This window comes from Balaenoptera borealis (assembly GCF_965194805.1).
Source record: "Balaenoptera borealis genome assembly, chromosome: 11".
Taxonomy (NCBI): domain Eukaryota; kingdom Metazoa; phylum Chordata; class Mammalia; order Artiodactyla; family Balaenopteridae; genus Balaenoptera; species Balaenoptera borealis.
Window position 1 is genome coordinate 69,102,584 of NC_138868.1, and position 22,536 is coordinate 69,125,119.

Here is a 22,536-nt window from a genome sequence, read left to right on the forward strand (position 1 = left end):
AGAGAGAAGAAAATGTTATGTTTTAATAAGATTGTTTTCTGCTTTTTAAATTCCAAACACATTCCAAAATATAGTTTGTTTAGCCTAATGCTAAATTTTAATTGAAATTCTATTTGAATTTTCATGAAAAACCATCACAGATAAATATTTTTAAAAAAAACCCTCATCTCACATTTCTATACAAAACTACAATTAAAAGTAACCTTATAATTTCTTAGATTCATATACTTGCATATATACTCTGATGAAAGGAAAAAACAGGCTAGATTTTTGTTCAGGGAATCTGAGGGGTTTGTTTTGTTTTGTTTTTTAAATTAGTAAGATACCATGCTATATTTTTTACAAAGATTGGTGTCCCCAAAATTTCTAGAGTGGCAATTGAAAAGTTAGAAGTCATTCCTTAAACCAGCCAATTGTATACTTTGTATAAAAGTATTTGAAGTGAGGCACTGATACAATGGGGGAATGATACAGGAGGATGCCAGGTCCATCTGCTACTTAACTTGGACCTTGGCCTAGAAGAACTGCCGTCTTAATCACTTTGCATATTGCAATTTTTTCACGTCTAGAAAAATTTCACTGCAGAAAACAAAAAAGAGTTTGAAAAATCACTGCTAAACAGATCAGTTTCTCCTTTTTCTTCTTCTTTTGTCAAAAGTTCAAGCCAGAGGAAGAGATATCTAATATGAGCAATGAATAATACTAACCCTATTTTTAAGTACATATAACTCATAGGATCATTACAAAGATTTGGTCTAATAAAAATAATGGTAAGTTACTCTACTTGTTAGTTATACTTTGAACCCTTGTATTTTCATTGCTTCTACAATAGAGACTCTGGAAATTGTTGCTTATCCTATAGATACTCTGATAGTCTTTTAAATGACTTTCTTATTGGTAATCAGAAAATAGAGCTTTCCCCAAGAGACGATTTGTTTTCCAATTAATATGCACATTAAAATCACAAAGATGTCCTTCCTTTCTATGAGGGCTACATACTTACTTACTTATCTAATGTCATGTGTCAGCAGAAATTAATAAAAGTTGAGATATTTTGTGGTTAAGTTTTGGGTATACTAATATTTTGTTGTTGTAATTGATGTTGTTACCTTTTTAACCTTTACCACTTTTATTCTTGTCAAAATAATCCATTTTCACATTTATACAATCAAGCTGTCCTGAGGGTCGAAACGAAAGACAGCCGTCCCTTGATAGGACCCTATCTGCCTTCAAGTAGGAGTTGAGCTTGGATTTGTTTTCTGATATGTACTGTAACTTTTCTAAACAATTTTACTCATTTCTTGATTTTTTAGAAATTATTAGTTACCCCATTTATGAAATATGAGGGTCTAATTATTTTACATGCCATATACTCTATATAGTTAGATAACAATTTTTAGAAACAAAATATTTATATGAAGATTATTATAAAGTATTATTTACAGAAATGCCAGGTGACAACAAATGCCTATGTAAATAACTTTAATTTTGTCCTGTGCTTCATCAGACACCGTTAGCCTCTGTCCTCTACTACATTACAATATTAAACATTAAAAATGCCCCTTTTTGATACACATGGCCAACACATCACCTTAGTGGGGAAAGGTTTCTAGCAATTTACAAAGATAAACCAGATATCATCTGTCTTGGTAGGTATTCCTGGAATAATCTCAATTGGAGACTTGGGGATTTCGCTTTGTATGAGACTTTTTTTGGACACCAAAATATTCACTAAATTAGTAAAGCTTATAGTCAGTGCAGCCATTCGATTTTAGAATCTATTGCTGTGTTCAAAATGTACAAGTGTGATAGTCTTGAAACTACTCTTTGTGCCGGGATAGCCCAGCCTTTATCTTACATGCACTGGACAGTCCCCATTAATAGAAAGTAACTAATAGCCATCTGTTGGGGACAGTTTGAGGCAATAAGGTACACACAGCTCATGCCACTTATATTAGTCCTGCTGAAATCTTCTGGGAAGTGTTGTTCTTTTCCTGACTATATAAGAAAGTACCCACATTCTTTGAGAACAAGCAAGCTACTGGAACAAACTGATCTCCCTTTTCTCTCTTGTCAACATGTACCTCAGCCTACCTGCCATGTTGAGAAACAAAAGGACCTTACTCTTCCCTTTGGCTAGGGGTCATTCTCTTTCTTTCTCATTGTGTTTATTAAAGATTGCGCTTAGCATTAAAATATATTTACCTTTTCTCACTGTCCACTTAGGAAAACAGTGACCAAACTAGTTATTTGAATGACAAGAATCAGATTCTAGGGGATTGTTTAAATAAGTATTGAAGGACAGAAAGACCAAAAGAGGACATTGACATATTGACATAACATAGAAATAGTAACTGGAAGAAGCTTCTACCACTTCCAGAGCTGGTCAAACAACAGCTAGAGGTTACTAGGATTTAGAAACTTGGAGAAGTCCCTGTTGATCTGGGACTCAGATTTCTAAGGAGGGAACACATCACAGATGGCTCTGATACGCAGAAGCTCTGGGGGGCACCCCTTCCCCCAAGTGGGGACTCAATCTTTGAGAAGGGGATGCTGTCTGTTTGCTGCTGGTGTCTATGAGTTGACCTGATTAAGGTAGTTCTGAGAGTAGGGGGGAGAATCATGAAAATTGGAACCAACTGCTGCTATTGGATTCAATATCTGTAGCCATAGCGGAAGGTGGTGTCTGGAGTTGCACAGACAGGAATAGGAATCAAACCAAAAAAGTCCATTGTCTCTCCTCTTTTCTTCCAGTCTCTGGCATTCTCATCAATGAAGCCTAACAGAGAGCAAGCTGGCCAAGGAGAAATGTAATCTGCAGAGTCCCAGCCTCACAAAGCAAAGTATAGAAGAGTGAGTTTTGAGCCAAGAGGCAAAAGCTTAATAACCATCACATCCGAACCTTATGTAAAAACTCACCACTTCAGGGGAAAGAGAAGTGATTTCTGGAGTGACATTAAAACTAGACAATTAGCCCTTAATCAAATCAACTCATAATTCCAGTCTCATAAGCAATGTTATGAACACTATAATCATGCCCCCCAAATATAAGGAACTTGAGACACTGCTTTTGCCTCATTAATTAAGCACACGTCTAAGATAATGCTGCAAATGATTTCAATGATCCCATTATCAAGTCTGATACTATCAAGTCTGATATTATCAGTTACTGAATAATGATTTTGGGTTCCTCCACTTCTTTTCAGTTAACAGATTCACAGTTCTATTCCTCTGAGTTTCACTTAACTGCTACAGATTTCTTGCTAACTTCCCTCCGGACGGAGTTTCCCTGGCACAGGTGTCCTCATAACACTACCTGAGATCTTCAAAGAGAGAAAATTTTAGTTTCTTTTAAAGAGTTCAAAGCAAAACCACTCTACTTTATGCTCAAGTTTTTTCTTCCTACTCGTGAAGGACTTTGCTATTTGCCTACCAATGTCTACTTTCCCCTTTTGTCTTACTAACTGAATCCCGATTTTGTTCATGAAGATGATGTGTCCAGGTTAAAAAAAAAACTGCATTTCTTAGTCTGTCTTGCAGCTAGGAAAGGGTGCATTATAGTTCAGGACAGTGAGGTAAAAGAAATCTCGTTTCTAATGGCTTTCCAGGAAAGGTTTCCTTTCTTTCCTCTTTGTTAGGTCACTGGCTGGAATACAAATGGAAAATGGAGATAGAGAAGCCATCTTATTATGGTATGATGATGATGAAGATGAAAATGGCATAGAAAGAATGAAAAAAACAGGAAGGCCGAAAGAGCATCTCTGCCCTGGGCTGCCTATCTTAGATTTCTTGTGAGAGAAAAATGAGATTCCTTACTTCTTTCCTAGGAAACTTAAATTTTCATAATTGATACACCATTTAAAAGTATCACAGCTTTTTTTTTTTTCCAGCTTTTCAGATGCTCAATCAGCATCATTCAGCTTTTCATTGTCAATCTCTAAAAAGAGTTGAAAACTAAGAAGCTTGACCAAAAGTTGTCTGAGGAAGTACCTGAGGAAGAGATGAGAATTTCCTAGGAAAACCAGTTGGAATCTACTTCAAAACAAAAAGAAAAACAAATGGATGACCAAGGTCCATGAGGCCTATGATATAAAACATGCCTATAGAAATTTCAGCCAAGAATTTTTTTTAATGATTATTGCTAAATATCCATCTCAGCGATTAAAACAAGTTAGTAACCTGACAGATTTCATCAGATTTTAAGCTTCCTAGGGTCATGCAGACATTCTCCTCCACAATTTGGGGCATAGGGGTAGAAAAGTTGAAGAAGTCACTTTAATGCCTTTGCTGGACTTGGCTATCCTGTGTTGAGAGTCAAAGACTGAAGGTTGGGGTGTGACAGTGGAGCAGGGGGACACTAAAGCAGCAGGGAAGAAAGACAACAGAAGGATTCCTGTCACTTACAACCTAACCAGCTTGCAAGTGGGCATCAAACCAGATCTCAGTTAGCTCCCACGCTGTCTAACAGAGTGCTGAAGTCCTGAGGCTGAGTCCTGAAAATGGTAATCTCTAGAAGTAATTGCTATTTTTAAAGAAAGCACGTAAAGAAGAACTCAAGTTTCCAGGCACAACAGACCACTTTCCAGTCAAGAAATAACAGCTTCCAAGGGGATGTTGACCGCCCTTAGAATCTAAAGTGGAATGCTTGCTGAAAAAGACACATTTTTTCCCCAAAACTATTCTTTTCATCTCTAAAATAGACATACCCTAGACATTGAAATTTTTTTGTATTCATTTTTTACTTTTTGACTGCATACACAAAAAAGCAAAGAAGGTCCAAACAATTTTCCGCACTTAACAAAATCACTTTTACCAGAAAAATTTACATAACTGGAAGCAAAATTTGTTCTTTGGTTTTATTTTGCTTTAGTTATCAGGATACTTACTTTTATTCCAAGCTTTATTATAGAAGATAGAATCACTACCTTTAAAAATTTCTCTGTGAATCTTACAATACATATTTAAGGAAATTCTTGTAGAAACGATACTAATCTTTCCTGTGTTTGATTTTTAAAAGGAGGCTAATGATGATGATTTCATAATCATGATACAGAAGACACCAGTTCTCCTCTACACATCATCAGCACATTAATGGCAAATTGATCTGTATCCAGCTAATAAGTATAAAGTTTATTATGTGTCTGTGTTGACTTCCCAAGTATATAGGCCATTAAAGATAGGGCATGGGTATTCTGAACTATAGAAGTACTAAATGGATAATGAAAGAATGCCAATATATTTTTTAATTACTCTATTTTCCTCAAAAAAAAAAACCCCAGTGTTTTAAAATCTGTCTCAAAAATTTCTTATTTAACCAAGTTAACTGGTTAGATACAAAGATGATAGAAAGATAGGTGGGTAGATAAACAGATAGATAGATAGAGATATATCCAGAGCCCTTGCTGAATAAAGTTTATATGTGAAAAATACCCCCTTATAAATGTATTGGCTCACTTGTAATCTGAAACATAGGGAAGACAAGCAACTTGACCAAAGTCCCAAAGTTATTAAGGTGCAGAAACGGCATTCAAATCAGATCTCTCCAACTCCCTGGCTTATACTTTTAAATACTAACTTACAAACAGTTGTAAACAAAGGTACAATCATAACACATCTTTCTTCTTCCCTCCACCCCCAAACCTGTCCTTTTCTGGGTGAAATCTCAGACTAATTTCCCAGCCAGAAATATTAACAATATCTCAGGATACATCTAGTCCCAAGAATTGTCCCATGTCATGAATTGAAATATCCAATGTAGAGCCATCATCAAACGTTGACCCCCAGCCAGCTCCTCCCTTTGTCATCCACCTCTGGTCTGTGAGGCACAGGACCTGGGCCAGGGCCTCAACGGAAGTGTGGCTGGTTCCCAGGGTGCTATCTGTCTTTTCTTTGCTGCCAGAGAGGTCCAGACATAGCCCACTGCCTCTGAGTTTCATAGGTATGGGTCAAACACCAATCCCTTATATTCCTCCTAATTTCATGGACAAAATACTGTGCTCATCAATTAGTTCACTTATTCATTTGACATGCATTTATTGAGCATCTACCATTTAGGAACCATTGTCCTTGAACCATGAACAAAACAGACAAAAATATTTGTTTTTATAGATTAATCAAACCAAGACATTTTTGAGAGTGAAAGTAAGAATGACAGTGAAAGAGAATGATCTTCATAATTATGTCATAACGTTAGGCATAAACCCTTCCGTCTCAGGTGGATGGGGACATAGGTCACCCTGCACAGACTGAGCTATACAGTATGCATTAAAATTAATGTTATGAAAAAATAGTATAGAATAAGGGGGATTAGAAGAGCCAAGATGAGTATAGAGCTTACAGTTTTAAGCATGGCGATCAGGGAAAGTCTCACTGTAAAGGGGATAGCTATCTAAACAAACACAAGGAGGGGAGGGAGAAGCTATGTAGTAAAGTAGGTAAGAACTTTCAGAAAGAGAAAAAAGTAAATATCAGGCCCACAGTGGGAATGTACCTTCCATCTTTGAGAAAAAAGGAAAGAGAACAAAGTGCTAAAGGACTTAGGGTGATCAAGGGAAGAGCAGGGAATGAGCTCAGTGAGGAAGATAGCATTTAGGCTCTGTAGGTCCTTGTGGAGACTTCTCTTTCTGCTCTGAGTGAGATGGAAGCCACGACAGTTTTGAGCAGAACGGTAACATATTCTGACACCTTCTAACAGGACTGAACCGACTTTGTGTTATAGACTCTAATGGCAAATGTGGAGTCAGAGAAATCCAAGGAGACTTTGGCAATAACACAGACGAGAGGTGATGGTGACATGTGTTAGGGAGGGAGTGAAGATGGGGTGAAATGTCAGATACTGGATATGTTTTGAATACACTGATGTCAAAATTTCCTGATGGATTGCATGCAGGACATGCAAGGGAAAGTGGAGTCAAATTAAACAAGGTCTTTTAGGCTTGAGTAATTGGAAGGATATTGTTGATCAGTTTTCTCAAAGTCTCTCTCCCCCATCTCATCCTCACAGTGTTTGGGAGAGAGAAGGGAAAATGCTGTCACACTTTAGCAAATTTCTCCAAATAAACTCCTCTCTCAGCCTCTTTTAATCTCAACCATTTTGTATGCTGAGGAAGGTATTAGGCTGATAGTCATAATATTGACTCTTTCCAAGTCCTACATAGATGGAGTAGCAACTTACTTTGGAATTCAGGAGTATTTATACCATGTTACTTGGTTATTGTCTTTTTGATGACTGAGTTACAGGGGAGAGAAATGATCCAATTTTAACACCATGCTTATATAGATAATTCCATGTGCACTCTCACACACACATAACAAAATCAAGATCATATTTCTGGCACAAGTGTTTTTCATTTAAATCCCTGTCATTAAATATTTTGGAAAGCATGAGTTTTTTCACTGTGGCATTATTGCTTCATATGATTAAAACATGTATTTAATCATTCACCTTTTGTAAGACATTTAGGATTTTAATGAACTTTCATCATTCTATAGTTTGCTATGATAAACTTCGCTCTATATTAATCTCTGTATCCATCTCTGAATAGTGAATCTCTGAACAGCCATCTCCTAAGATCACTTTCTAGGCATGATATTAATAGAACAATGCTAAACAACACGGTTTAAATACTTGCTACAGTTTATATAATGTCCAGGAAAGCTGTCTCGATTTAGATTCTCATCAGCCATATATTAATGGATTACTTCAATGCAATCTCAGCATCACTACTAGGTATTATCGTTTTTTATAAGTCAGAGTTTGCTTGTAATATTTTTTTTAAATTCATAATGATTCACTGAGGTATAGCAATGAAACTCTATGGTTATATGGTATATTAATTCTAAGTTAAATATATACATATTTAGTAGAGCTAATCTGTATATAAAACTTTAAATATGTTTAGATATAGCTTGTAAAAATATAGGTACAATATGTAAATCATTTTTAATGTTCTCTCTAGGTTTAAATTTTCATTCCCCATGATCTATTAATGGAAAAGAATAAAACGTTTATATGTGGTAAACACCTATGCAACATTAATTTTTTATAAAGCCCAAGATTTCAGTATAGCTAGGCACAGACTCTTAATTTTAAAGAAAGATGAACTTTCCATGAAGAAAGGTGATTCTTGAGCAGACCTTAATGGATTTAGCTTTACCTTCCTCAAAGGAAAACATCTCACTTCAAATATTGGCAGAAACCAGATAAAGTGAGGAAATAGTCACACACAGCCATGAAGGAACAAATAGAGGAAGCTCAAGGATTTGGGTTATCCATCTAAGTTTGAAAAATAAGGGCATTGGAAAGAGAATATATTACGATGGATAATTCATTGAAAAATGCAAAGAATATATTACTATTATTATTACTAATATTATTATTAGTCCTCAAAACCTCACCAATTCTCATCTTTTCTAATCTTCTGAGCCTTCGTCAAAGTGATGACTACGGTGAGCTGTCATTCATTGCAGATACTTTTTTCTGCTGATTAAAGGAATCATGTTTTCTTTATTTCAGACTACTCATTCTCAAATATCAATATACATCTAGGTCAGAACAATATACATTATTTTGCTAAAGCCACATTCACCCCATTTTTCACAGCTTATTTTTAATAAACAGCTGTTTTTAAAAACCTATCATTTAACGAGGGCTTATTATGTGATGGACATATAAAAAGGATTCAATAAAAGCATGATCAGAAATAGTTTGTGGTAATCATTATTATCTCCATTTTATACACGAATCATGTGAGACTTGAATAAAACATGTGTGAGTTTAATAAAAGGAAAAGGTAGAATGGAGTCATAACATAGAAGTAAGTTACATGTCCTTGGTCACACAGCTAGCAGAGTTAAATAGTCAATTTCAGAACTGTATGATTCTCCCACATTTCATATTTATCTTCACAAGTAATCCAAAAGCTCTCAGAAGCAGCAATTGCATGAGAGTTCTTTCTTCTCCCACTCTGCTTAGCACGAGTACATAGTAAGTTCACAGTCCTTATCTGTTCCAGGGCTGAAGGTATAACTCCACACTGAAAATAACCTTCTACTAAATTATCAACTCTGTGAATTCTGATGCTTATGAGATTCCAACTCTGGTGTTTCAAATCAGGAAATTTAGATGTGATTTCAGGGTAAGAAACAAATTATCATTTTTAGGAGAGAATTTGTGCCTACTCTTAACTAATCGTAGAGTTGATTTGAAGTGGAAATGGGGGTGCACCTCAACCAAATTTTGTTACTGTTGGGTTTTCTAAAATTTGTTTATTTTTGTGTGTTTTGAATTTGAACATGATACCTGGTAATCAGAAAATTATGTAAATTCAAGAGTCATTAAATCAGACACATCCTTCATTTCAGGTCCATTCAAGAATTCTTATTAAACACAATGCAATTTTATGCAAGGCAATGTGCCAGGTGCTATGGAAATTACAAAAATGAAAACTATAAACCCAGATCTCAAGGAATTTGAAAACTACTCGTGTAGATAAAACCTACAGAGGGGCTGGAGGCAAGATGGCGGAAGAGTAAGACACGGAGATCACCTTCCTTCCCACAGATACAGTAGAAATACATCTACACATGGAACTGCTCCTACAGGACACCCACTGAACGCTGACAGAAAACGTCAGACCTCCCAAAAGGCAAGAAACTCCCCACGTACCTGGGTAAGGCAAAAGAAAAAAGAAATAACAGAGACAAAAGAATAGGGACGGCACCTGCACCAGTGGGAGGGAGCTGTGAAGGAGGAAAGGTTTCAGGTTTCCACACACTAGGAAGCCCCTTCGCGGGCAGAGACTGCGGGTGGCGGAGGGGGGAAGCTTCGGAGCCATGGAGGAGAGCGCAGCCACAGGGGTGCGGAGGGCAAAGCGGAGAGATTCCCACACAGAGGCTCGGCGCCGAGCAGCACTCACCAGCCCGAGAGGCTTGTCTGCTCCCCCGCCGGGGCGGGCGGGGCTGGGAGCTGAGGCTCGGGCTTCGGTGCTAGCCAGGAGGGAGGCCGGGAAAAAGTCTGCGGCTGCCGAAGAGGCAAGAGACATTTTCTTGCCTCTTTGTTTCGCGGCGCACAAGGAGAGGGGATTCAGAGCGCTGCCTAAATGAACTCCAGAGACAGGGGCGAGCCGCGGCTATCAGCGCAGATCCCACAGCCACAGAGGCGCAGAGGGAAAAACGGAGAGATTCCCGCACAGAGGCTCGGCGCCGACCAGCACTCACCAGCCCGAGAGGCCTGTCTGCTCAGCCGCCAGGGCGGGCGGGGGCTGGGAGCCGAGGCTCGGGCTGCGGTGCTAGCCGGGAGGGAGTCCGGGAAAAAGTCTACAGCTGCTGAAGAGGCAAGAGACTTTTTCTTACCTCTTTGTTTCATGGCGCGCAAGGAGAGGGGATTCAGAGTGCCGCCTAAACGAACTCCGGCGTGAGCTGCGGCTATCAGCGCGGACTCCAGAGGCGGGCAGGAGACGCTGGGGCTGTTGCTGCCGCCACCAGGAAGCTTGTGAGCGAGCACAGGTCACTCTCCACACCGCCTTTCCCGGGAGCCTGTGCAGCCCGCCACTGCCAGGGTCCCGTGATCCAGGGACAACTTCCCCGGGAGAACGCACGGCACGCCTCAGGCTGCTGCAACGTCACGACGCCTCTGCCGCTGCAGGCTCGCCCCGCCTCCTCCGTACCGCTCCCTCCCCCCAGCCTGAGTGAACCGGAGCCCCCGAAGCAGCTGCTTCTTTAACCCTGTTCTGTCTGGGCGGGGAACAGACGCCCTCAGGCAACCTACATGCAGAGGCGGGTCCAAATCCAAAGCTGATCCCCAGGAGCTGTGAGAACAGGGAAGAGAAGGGGAAATCTCTCCCAGCAGCCTCAGAAGCAGCAGATTAAAGCTCCACAAACAACTTGATGTGCCTGCATCTGTTGAATACCTGAATAGACAACGAATCATCCCAAATTCAGGAGGTGGACTTTGGGAGCAGGATATATTAATTTTTCCCCTTTTCCTTTTTTTGTGAGTGTATATGTGTATGTTCTGGGTGAGATTTTGTCTGTATAGCTTTGCTTTCACCATTAGTCTTAGGGTTAGGTCCATCCGTTTTTTTTGTTTTTTTTTTTTTTTACTTAAAAAAATTTTTTTCCTAATAAATGTTTTCTTAATAATTTTTCCTTATTTCCTATTTTTAGAAATTAAAAAAATTTTTTAATAAGTTTTTTCATATTTTTATTTTTAAAAATTAAACTTTTTTCTTAATAAATTTTTTCTTTATTTTTTTCTTATTTTTTATTATGAAAAATTAACAAATCTATTTTTAAAAATTGGAAAAAATTTTTTTTAAATAAATTTATTCATAATTTTTTTCCTTATTTTTTATTATAATAGTGTTATTTTATTTTATCTTATTCTCTTTCTTTCTTTCTTTCTATTTTTTTCTCCCTTTTATTCTGAGTCGTGTGGATGAAAGGCTCTTGGTGCTCCAGCCAGGCATCAGGGCTGTGCCTCTGAGGTGGGAGAGCCAACTTCAGAACACTGGTCCACAAGAGACCTTCCAGCTCCACGTAATACCAAATGGCGAAAATCTCTCAGAGATCTCCATCTCAACATCAAGACCCAGCTTCATTCAACAACCAGCAAGCTACAGTGCTGGACACCCTATGCCAAACAACTAAGAAGACAGGAACACAGCCCCATCCATTAGCAGAGAGGCTGCCTAAAATCATAATAAGGCCACAGACACCCCAAAACACACCAACAGATGTGGACGTGCCCACCAGAAAGACAAGATCCAACCTCATCCACCAGAACACAGGCACTAGTCCCCTCCACCAGGAAGCCTACACAACCCACTGAACGAATCTTAGCCACTGGGGACAGATACCAAAAACAGCGGGAACTACGAACCTGCAGCCTGTGAAAAAGAGACCCCAAACACAGTAAGATAAGCAAAATGAGAAGACAAAAAACCACACAGCAGATGAAGGAGCAGGGTCAAAACACACCAGACCTAACAAATGAAGAGGAAATAGGCAGTCTACCTGAAAAAGAATTCAGAATAATGATAGTAAAGATGATCCAAAATCTTGGAAATAGAATAGATAAAACGCAAGAAACACTTAACAAGGACATAGAAGAACTAAAGAGGAACCAAGCAATGATGAAAAACACAATAAATGAAATTAAAAATACTCTAGACGGGATCAATAGCAGAATAACTGAGGCAGAAGAACGGATAAGTGACCTGGAAGATAAAATAGTGGAAATAACTACTGCAGAGCAGAATAAAGAAAAAAGAATGAAAAGAACTGAGGACAGTCTCAGAGACCTCTGGGACAACATTAAACACACCAATATTTGAATTATAGGGGTCCCAGAAGAAGAAGAGAAAAAGAAAGGGACTGAGAAAATATTTGAAGAGATTATAGTTGAAAACTTCCCTAATATGGGAAAGGAAATAGTCAATAAAGTCCTGGAAGCACAGAGAGTCCCATACAGGATAAACCCAAGGAGAAACATGCCAAGACACATATTAATCAAACTATCAAAAATTAAATATAAACAAAACATATTAAAAGCAGCAAGGGAAAAACAACAAATAACACACAAGGGAATCTCCATAAGGTTAACATCTGATCTTTCAGCAGAAACTCTGCAAGCCAGAAGGGAGTGGCAGGATATACTTAAAGCGATGAAGGAGAAAAACCTACAACCAAGGTTACTCTACCCAGCAAGGATCTCATTCAGATTCGATGGAGAAATTAAAACCTTTACAGACAAGCAAAAGCTGAGAGAGTTCAGCACCACCAAACCAGCTTTACAACAAATGCTAAAGGAACTTCTCTAGGCAAGAAACACAAGAGAAGGAAAACACCTACAATAACAAACACAAAATATTTAAGAAAATAGGAATAGGAACATACATATCGATAATTACCTTAAATGTAAATGGATTAAATGCTCCCACCAAAAGACACAGACTGGCTGAATGGATACAAAAACAAGACCCATATATATGCTGTCTACAAGAGACTCACTTCAGACCTAGAGACACATACAGACTGAAAGTGAGGGGATGGAAAAAGATATTCCATGCAAATGGAAATCAAAAGAAAGCTGGAGTAGCAATTCTCATATCAGACAAAATAGACTTTAAAATAAAGACTATTACAAGAGACAAAGAAGGACACTATATAATGATCAAGGGATCGATCCAAGAGGAAGGTATAACAATTGTAAATATTTATGCACCCAACATAGGAGCACCTCAATACATAAGGCAAATACTAACAGCCATAAAAGGGGAAATCGACAGCAACACAATCATAGTAGGGGACTTTAACACCCCAATTTCACCAATGGACAGATCATCCAAAATGAAAATAAATAAGGAAACACAAGCTTTAAATGATACATTAAACAAGATGGACTTGATTGATATCTATAGGACATTCCACCCAAAAACAACAGAGTACACATTTTTCTCAAGTGCTCATGGAACATTCTCCAGGATAGATCATATCTTGGGTCACAAATCAAGCCTTGGTAAATTTAAGAAAATTGAAATCGTATCAAGTATCTTTTCCGACCACAACACTATGAGACTAGATATCAATTACAGGAAAAGATCTGTAAAAAATACAAACACATGGAGGCTACACAATACACTACTTAATAACGAAGTGATCACTGAAGAAATCAAAGGGGAAATCAAAAAATACCTAGAAACAAATGACAATGGAGACACGACGACCCAAAACCTATGGGATGCAGCAAAAGCAGTTCTAAGAGAGAAGTTTATAGCAATACAAGCCTACATCAAGAAACAGGAAACATCTCGAATAAACAACCTAAACTTGCACCTAAAGCAATTAGAGAAAGAAGAGCAAAAAAACCCCAAAGGTAGCAGAAGGAAAGAAATCATAAAGATCAGATCAGAAATAAATGAAAAAGAAATGAAGGAAACAATAGCAAAAATCAATGAAACTAAAAGCTGGTTCTTCGAGAAGATAAACAAAATTGATAAACCATTAGCCAGACTCATCAAGAGAAAAAGGGAGAAGACTCAAATCAATAGAATTAGAAGTGAAAAAGGAGAAGTAACCACTGACACTGCAGAAATACAAACGATCCTGAGAGATTACTACAAGCAACTCTATGCCAATAAAATGGACAACCTGGAAGAAATGGACAGATTCTTAGAAATACACAACCTGCCGTGACTGAACCAGGAAGAAATAGAAAATATGAACAGACCAATCACAAGCACTGAAATTGAAACTGTGATTAAAAATCTTCCAACAAACAAAAGCCCAGGACCAGATGGCTTCACTGGCGAATTCTATCAAACATTTAGAGGAAAGCAAACACCTATCCTTCTCAAACTCTTCCAAAATATTGCAGAGGGAGGAACACTCCCAAACTCATTCTACGAGGCCACCATCACCCTGATACCAAAACCAGACAAAGATGTCACAAAGAAAGAAAACTACAGGCCAATATCACTGATGAACATAGATGCAAAAATCCTCAACAAAATACTAGCAAACATAATCCAATAGCACATTAAAAGGATCATACACCATGATCAAGTGGGGTTTATCCCAGGAATGCAAGGATTCTTCAATATACGCAAATCAATCAATGTGATACACCATATTAACAAGTTGAAGAATAAAAACCATATGATAGTCTCAATAGATGCAGAAAAAGATTTTGACAAAATTCAACACCAGTTTATGATAAAAACCCTCCAGAAAGTAGGCATAGAGGGAACTTTCCTCAACATAATAAAGGCCATATATGACAAACCCACAGCCAACATTGTCCTCAATAGTGAAAAACTGAAACCATTTCCACTAAGATCAGGAACAAGACAAGGTTGCCCTCTCTCACCACTATTATTCAACATAGTTTTGGAAGTGTTAGCCACAGCAATCAGAGAAGACAAAGAAATAAAAGGAATCCAAATCGGAAAAGAAGAAGTAAAGCTGTCACTGTTTGCAGATGACATGATACTACACATAGAGAATCCTAAAGATGCTACCAGAAAACTCCTAGAGCTAATCAATGAATTTGGTAAAGTAGCAGGATACAAAATTAATGCACAGAAATCTCTTGCATTACTATACACTAATGATGAAAAATCTGAAAGTGAAATTAAGAAAACACTCCCGTTCACCATTGCAACAAAAAGAATAAAATATCTAGGAATAAACCTACCTAAGGAGACAAAAGACCGGTAAGCAGAAAATTATAGGACACTGATGAAAGAAATTAAAGATAATACAAATAGATGGAGAGATATACCATGTTCTTGGATTGGAAGAATCAACATTGTGAAAATGACTCTACTACCCAAAGCAATCTACAGATTCAATGCAATCCCTATCAAACTACCACTGGCATTTTTCACAGAACTAGAACAAAAAAATTTCACAATTTGTATGGAGACATAAAAGACCCCGAATAGCCAAAGCAATCTTGAGAACGAAAAATGGAGCTGGGGGAATCAGGCTCCCTGACTTCAGACTATATTACAAAGCTACAGTAATCAAGACAGTTTGGTACTGGCACAAAAACAGAAATATAGATCAATGGAACAGGAGAGAAAGCCCAGAGATAAACCCACGCACATATGGTCACCTTATCTTTGATAAAGGAGGCAAGCATATACAGTGGAGAAAAGACAGCCTCTTCAATAAGTGGTGCTGGGAAAATTGGACAGGTACATGTAAAAGTATGAAATTAGAGCACTCCCTGTCACCATACACAAAAATAAACTCAAAATGGATTAAAGACCTAAGTGTAAGGCTAGACACTATCAAACTCTTAGAGGAAAACATAGGCAGAACACTCTATGACATTCATCACAGCAAGATCCTTTTTGACCCAGCCCCTAGAGAAATGGAAATAAAAACACAAATAAACAAATGGGACCTAATGAAACTTAAAAGCTTTTGCACAGCAAAGGAAACCATAAACAAGACCAAAAGACAACCCGCTGAATGGGAGAAAATATTTGCAAATGAAGCAACTGACAAAGGATTAATCTCTAAGATTTACAAGCAGCTCATGCAGCTCAATAACAAAAAAACAAACAACCCAATCCAAAAATGGGCAGAAGACCTAAATAGACATTTCTCCAAAGAAGATATACAGATGGCCAACAGACACATGAAAGAATGCTCAGCATCATTAATCATTAGAGAAATGCAAATCAAAACTACAATGAGGTATCATCTCACACTGGTCAGAATGGCCATCATCAAAAAATCTAGAAACAATAAATGCTGGAGAGGATGTGGAGAAAAGGGAACACTCTTGCACTGTTGTTGGGAATGTAAATTGATACAGCCACTATGGAGAACAGTATGGAGATTCCTTAAAAAACTAAAAATAAAACTACCATATGACCCAGCAATCCCACTACTGGGCATATACCCTGAGAAAACCATAATTCAAAAAGAGTCATGTACCAAAATGTTCATTGCAGCTCTATTTACAATAGCCAGGACATGGAAGCAACCTAAGTGTCCATCAACAGATGAATGGATAAAGAAGATGTGGCACATATATACAATGGAATATTACTCAGCCATAAAAGGAAATGAAATGGAGGTGTTTGTAATGAGGTGGATGGAGTTAGAAGTCTGTCATACAGAGTGAAGTAAGTCAGAAAGAGAAAAACAAATACAGTATGCTAACACATATATATGGAATCTAAGGAAAAAAAAAAAAAAAAGGTCATGAAGAACCTAGTGGCAAGACGGGAATAAAGACGCAGACCTACTAGAGAATGGACTTGAGGATATGGGGAGGGGGAGGGGTGAGATGTGACAGGGTGAGAGAGTGTCATGGACATATATACACTACCAAATGTAAAATGGATAGCTGGTGGGAAGCAGCCACATAGCACAGGGAGATCAGCTCGGTGCTTTGTGACCACCTAGAGGGGTGGGATGGGGAGGGTGGGAGGGAGGGAGATGCAAGAGGGAAGAGATATGGGAACATATGTATATGTATGGCTGATTCGCTTGGTTATAAAGCAGAAACTAACACACCATTGTAAAGCAATTATACTCCAATAAAGATGTTTAAAAAAAAAAAAACCTACAGAAAAATGACAGTATATTGAGAATATATATCTGTAAGTAAAATATGATAGTTCAGAAGAGTTATGGTTTCCAGTCAACAGGTTAGGGAAGAAAATGTGGAAGGCACAGAAATTGAATTGAGAAGGAAGGAAAGAAAACAACTTTTTTGACCATCTGAAACACACCAGGCATTATAATTTCTGACTATCCTGATGACTTCCCATTGCCAGCATATGCATCTCTGCTCCAGGCTTTCTCTGAAACTGCTGATGGCTGCTCTGCTTCAGCCTGCAGTGGATTGGAAACACCAGGGAACCAGCACCTCTGGAGAGTAGCCCTCAACCAGCGGCTGATGGGAGTTGGTGTATATCTCACCTCACTCACCCTTTGACTGGAATAAGAGTTAATCTCCAGGTGTCCACCATGGTAGCTGACTTTAAAACACACTCATTTCAGGAATTTCTTGCCGTTCCCCTAACAGAGTTCCCTGCACTTCCCAAATAAAGTATTTGCACTGGACTCTTTCTTCTAGAGGAACACACAGTAAGATATTATAAAGACCTTAAATTGTATAATGTAAACCATGGGGAGCCTTTTATTAAAGAGATATACCTGATCAAAATTATGCTTTAGAAAATCGATCACAGTTAAGTGACTTTCTTTCCCTTCAAAGAAAAATGAGCACTCTACATACTAAAGTAGTTTAAGAAAACATCTTATGTATCTTCTATGATAGCAGAAGGGAACACCTGAGATCTGTTATCATATATTGTTTTACCCGTTTCACTGTAACTTTTGAAGTCCAGATCAAAAAATCAGACAAGATGTTAATATTATGATCTTATGTACGTGCTCTTTGGCCTTCACTTTTGGCCACACGACACATTTTTATAACCATCTTTCCATTATTATTGTGAACAAATGAAGCCATCACTTTAGAATACAGCAAATTACAATGGCATCATTTAGAATGGCTGCTTCCGTTACTGTCATTGGTCACAATAAAAACTAACCTAATGAAGATTTATTGAGGCACAATGACTACATGTTTGGTGCTAGCTCATATACACAGTATATGGAATAACCCTTTCCCTCAGAAGTTTACAATCTTAATAAGGCAACAACTCACAGAAATAAAATAAAGATCAGTAAAAGATTAAAAATAATAAGGAATTCAATAAATACGTTTGTTAGTACTGAGATTTAGTTCTGATTTTATTACAATGCCTAGATTCTGCTCTACCAATCACCCTTGCGTTTTATGAGCAATGTATGTGAAATACACATATAAGAAATAATGTAATGGGAAACAGAACAGCACTCACCACATAAGCTAGATGGAGGTAAGCAGCCCAGACTAGAAATGCAAAATGTTTCCTTTCTCCCTCAAACCTAAACTTGATTCTTATCACTCTCAAGTTAGTACATGGAAGAAAAGATATCAAGGAGTGGAGTGTGCCAGAAAGATGACCAGGAGCAAGCCCCAGTTCAACTCTATCCCTGGAGCCAACTACAGGTGACAACTCAGTGATGGCTGTGTCAAATCTGGAGTCTGGGATATGACCGATCCTTAACAGGGGATTGAGTGGTAGGAGAGGGTAGAATGGCAGGGCGTGAGGTGAAGGAGGAAACTTGAGAGTTTCAGTAGTAAATCCTATGAGAGATTTGTATGTGGCAATTTTGTGCAGAAGCATGAAGGATGTTTGCATGAAAAAGATGTTCGGAGATTCAGCTTGTAGGATGGATAAGAATGCAATTTTAAGCAAGCAAACAAACAATAGGACATCAGATAGGAGAAAACACATACACAGGCAATGGGACTTAGTCTGCTCCATTTGCTATAAGAAAATGCTACACACTGAGTGGCTTACACAACATAAGTTTATTTCTAACTGTTCTGGAGGCTGGAAAGTACTGAATCAAGGTGCCAGCCTTTTCAGTTCCCTGGTTAGAGCTCTCTTCCTGGCTGGCAAATGGCCACCTTCTCACTGTGTCCTCACAAGGTAGAGAGAGAGAGAGCAATCTGTCTCTCCTCCTCATTTTACAAAGCCACTAATCCCATCATGGGGGCCCTACCTTATGACCTCATTTAACCCTAATTACTTCACAAAAGCCTCATCTCCAAACACCATCACACTGGGGGGTTAGGGCTTTAACATATGAAAGGGAGGGAGCACAATTCAGTCCATAGCACAACCACAGTTAATGGGAATGAAACATTCCAATTTTCAAATTTTCTTGGCCACATCGTTAGCCAAGTCAGAAAACCAGAACAAATCTATCTTCTCTCACTCACCGTCTCAACTGATACCCAATCGGTTTCTAAGTCTAGTGAGTTCTACATCTTACAAATCATCCAGTCTATCCCTTCCTCTCCTTGCCCACAACCTTAAAGTAACTCAGACCTTTATCTTTTCTCACTGGGATAATCTCCATATTCCATTTACCCTCACCATATATTCTGATACGAGGTTGATACTCCTGCAATGCCTGTTGTGTCTCTTTTTTTAAAGTAAAATACATTTTTCCATTTAATATCAATACAAACATTATTCTAGCAAACAGTTTCCAACAATATTTTCCTCCTGTCAAAACACAATTATGGATAAAATGTGACATATTCTTCTAAGCAAGTAGTTGTTTTGGAAGAAAAGATGGCTTCAGAGACCAAAAATAAATCAGGGTTTTGTATACAGAGTGGTAAGAAAGTCATGAAAATGGTGGCCAGGAATTCAGAGTGTTGGGATATAACAGCCAAATTAACATTTTTTAAAATGGCCTTTGATCCATATGAAATAGGAAACTGTAACAGAAAACCACAAAGAAGCCTTGGCTCTATGAAAGATTATACCCTCAGTGAAAGAGTGACTAGAAAAAAATTCTACCCTACTCAATAAAAATGATAGCAAAGAAATCTAGTTAACCTAAGTTTGGTTTTGAGATGAGGGAAAAATTAAGATTACAAATTCATAAACTGGCATTCAAAGACATGTAAGGTTCAAAATCACACCAACTGAGAAGTCTGAAAATCATACAAAATAAATTAATTTAAAATAGTTTCAGGACTTTGTCTCCGCAGAAACAAAATCAAGCCCTCTTATAAAAAGAACCCTCTGAATAGACCTCATTAGGTTTGCACAGGTAATATCACAACAAGTGTTATCTCATTTTCAAAAATCACAAGTAAATCAACAGGAAAAGCTCACCCTGTAGAAATATATCAAATATTGGAAAGTCTGGATACAAATATAAAATGAATATTCTAATATAATCTCAGGAATAAAAAGAGAATTAAAATTATCAGCTAAAAAGGGTAATATAAAATTATCCACGATTATTTGAGAAAGTAACAAATGCATCTAGAAGTGAAAAATATAATTGTTAAAGTTAAAAGCTAAATAAATGTCCATTCCTAGGTGTTTATATAAAAGAAATGGAAACTATGCCCACCAAAAGATTTGTACATGACTGTTCAAGACCATCCATTTATATCAACAGAGGAATCACTAAACAAATTTTGGGAGATCAAAATATGGAATACTACTCAAGAATAGAAAATACTAAACTGATACATGCAACGATATAGGTAAAATGCAAAAGCGTTGGGTTGAGACAAAGCCAGACAAAAAAGGGTACATATTGTATAATTACATCTATAGAAGCCCAAACACAAGCATAATATTCTATCATGATGGAAATTAGATCAATGGTCAGAAAGTTTGGGGAGGTGTGATTAGAAAACTATATGAAGAAATTTTCTGGGGATCATCTTTTTATATTTAAATTATGGTGGTACTTATATATAGATGTATATAACTGTCAATAGTCATTCATCTGTTTATTTTATTGTGTGTAAATTTTGTCTCAAAAAACCATTTGGGGGCAATTTTTGGAACACAACTGAAGAGAGAAACAATGAATTTATAATAATAGCTAACATTTATTGAGTGATGAGCATGACTCTCTTTTACACATAGATAAATTCTGTTAATCCAATGAGGCAGGGGTTGTTTTCACATTCAATTTTTCCTATGAAAAAACTGAAGAACATAGACAGTATGAATCCATTTGTGCAAACTTTCACAGCTATGAATGGAGATTTTAACCTAAGAAACTGGACCCCCCTAGCCACGCCTGTATATACATCAAATACTGATTCCAGGCCTTCTTCAGACTAAAGAAATCAGAAACTCTGAGGTTAGGTCTGAGTCAGCAATGAACACTACTGCCCTAGGCAAACTTGAAGATTTGCTCCCTGGAACATTTACAAGAATGTTCATAGTATATTTATTTGTGTTAGCACGTAACTGAAAGCAACTAGAAACAGGAGATATGAATAATATTAGATTCTATTTATATAATGTAAGACTATTAAGCAGTAAAAATAAATGCCCTTCAGCTATTTTCATGGATATGGATATCACAAAAAATAAAATAGAATGAAAACAGCAAGTTGCAGAAGATATGTGCAGTATTATGTCATTAATATTAATTTCATAAACATTTAAAGTAATCAATATATTTAATAGGTGGAATAAAACCATTAAGAAAAGCAAGACCATTATAAATACAAAATTCAAAACAGTGGCTCCTCCAGGAAGTGAATAAAGAAATAAATAGGACACAAGGAATTTCAACTACATTGGGAATATTCCATTGTTTAAATTCAATTATAATTATAGGAGTGTTCTTTACATTATTCTTTATGCATACAATATTTTTTGTTATTAAATATTTATTGATATATAAAAAATTAAGAGTAAGGAATGTAACAATTCTACTAACACCCAGAAATGACTAGTGCGTTTTTGTAAAATTGGGCTTATGCTATACATGCAGATTTTAAAGAAGATAACACATTATGAATCATAGGTTTTAGACCAAATTTTATATAAACAAAAGTATGAACATGCCACTCACTTATTCACTAGTTCTAGTTTAAAATGAAGGACATTCAAAAGTAGTTTTAAAGCATTAATATTTCTACTCAAGTTCCTTGGAATTAAGATTGTCATTATGTTGCTCCATTCAGCACCAGTTTATGGAGGGTTGAAAACATAACTCTTGTTAATTATTTTTTAAACCATATTTATGTATTTTATTTTGGAATATTTTTAGATTTACAGAAAAATTGCAAAGATAGGACAGAGTTTCCATACACCCCTCATCTAATTTTCCCCAATGTTAACATCTTATATCACCACGCTACATTTGTCAAAACTAAGAAACCAACACTGGAATGCTGTTATTTACTAAACTCCAAATATGACTTTGATTTCACCAGTTTCCCGTTAATGATTTCTTTCTGTTCCAGGATCCCATTGAAGACACCATGTTGCATTGTCATGTCTCCTTAGATTCCTCCAGTCTGTGACAGTTTATTCTTTCCTGGCTTTTCATGACTTTGGCAGTTTTTCTTCCAGTTTTACTGAGATATAATTGTCATACAGCATTATATAAGTTTGT

General features: G+C 37.3%; 1 long non-coding RNA gene across 1 annotated transcript; it reads right to left on the minus strand.

Annotated features, from left to right (window-relative positions):
- Positions 1-290: 290 nt before the first annotated feature.
- LOC309605143 lies at positions 291-18,005 on the minus strand. Its single transcript, XR_014231250.1, has 2 exons — positions 17,087-18,005; positions 291-9,497 (listed from the first exon to the last, which is right to left on the minus strand). It is a non-coding gene; the product is annotated as an uncharacterized lncRNA (long non-coding RNA).
- Positions 18,006-22,536: the final 4,531 nt, after the last annotated feature.